Raw genomic sequence first — 1,252 nt, forward strand, 5'->3', positions numbered from 1 at the left:
GACCCTTTCTTCAGAAAACTTATTTTTCTCTAAAGGTGATTAGTCAGGCGCCACCCTCCAAAAGCATTAGATAAAGTTGCATTCCTACAGGGCAAAGGTGTGGTGGGCTATAACAAGAAAAAGAATTAAGGGTCCAACGTTACAAACATTAAAGCTACTACTTACACCAATTATATTAATCAATACACTGCCAGGGACACAGCAGGTAAGGGATATGGAAACTTAGCAGCAAACATTGGCCCAACAAGTGAAAAACCCTTCACCAATACAATTTCTAATCAATCTTTTAACTGCTCAAAGGAATCTGTATTTAGACAGTTTAGAACATCTCATGCCTCTCACAGTTGGGAGGCTCTGAACAATCACATGTGGCCGGAAAAACCTATTCAGGAAGGCTAGAGGACTTCCAAAGGAGTTTGTAGGTTGAAACACTGTCACACCCAGGAATTATTAACTGGAGCTGTAAGTTAACTCTTTTTTCAGAGAGAGGTAGTGGGGGACAGCCCCCAGTAAAGTCAGAGGTGTAGGTGAGAGCACAAAGCAGAAAGTAGGCAGACTCTGGTTTTGGGGGTAGATGCTCGAGAATTTCCAGGGGGACTCCTGAGGCTCGATCCCGCCTTTGCATATGCTGAGCCTCCTTCCTCATGACCTTTGCCACGGGCGGAGCTCCTCACGTGGCTCCCAGCACCCCTCCTTATGCAAAATGCATTCACCCTTCTGCCACCCTACCCCCAAAGCCTCATCTTACTTCAGCATCATGTTCAGGCTCCCAGTCCAGGATGGCCTCATCCAAGTTAACTGCAGGTGCAGACCCACCATGGATCCTCAGGTATAGCTTCTGAAGCAGTTTCTCTCTCAACTGTAAGAGTACTGAACTCAAAAGAGAGATTATCTCCACCCAGTTCTCAACACCCTAGAGAAAATGGTGGGATGGCCTGGGAGCACCACTCTAGATACTCCCTATTTAAAATGGACGGGAAGGGGAAGCACGTTGCAGCCACTGTCCAGCTCAGCTCTGAAGTCCGGCCTGGCTCATGTGGCCAGTCCCATTACGCTCAGCCCTGCTTCCAGGGAATGATTCTCCCTGGGCTGCCTCCAGCCCCAAAGAGGCTCGCTGCTTGTTGTAATCCACTCTGAATAGAAAGAGAAGCAAGTTTCCGTCAAGCGCCCTTTTCCTTGGAGACGATGTCCTGACATGCCCCAGACCACTGGACTCCTGAAAACTTCACTGATGTAATATCTGCTTGATTCT

The sequence above is a fragment of the Bison bison genome, unplaced genomic scaffold (genome assembly GCF_000754665.1).
Source record: "Bison bison bison isolate TAMUID 2011002044 unplaced genomic scaffold, Bison_UMD1.0 scf7180017864224, whole genome shotgun sequence".
NCBI lineage: Eukaryota > Metazoa > Chordata > Mammalia > Artiodactyla > Bovidae > Bison > Bison bison.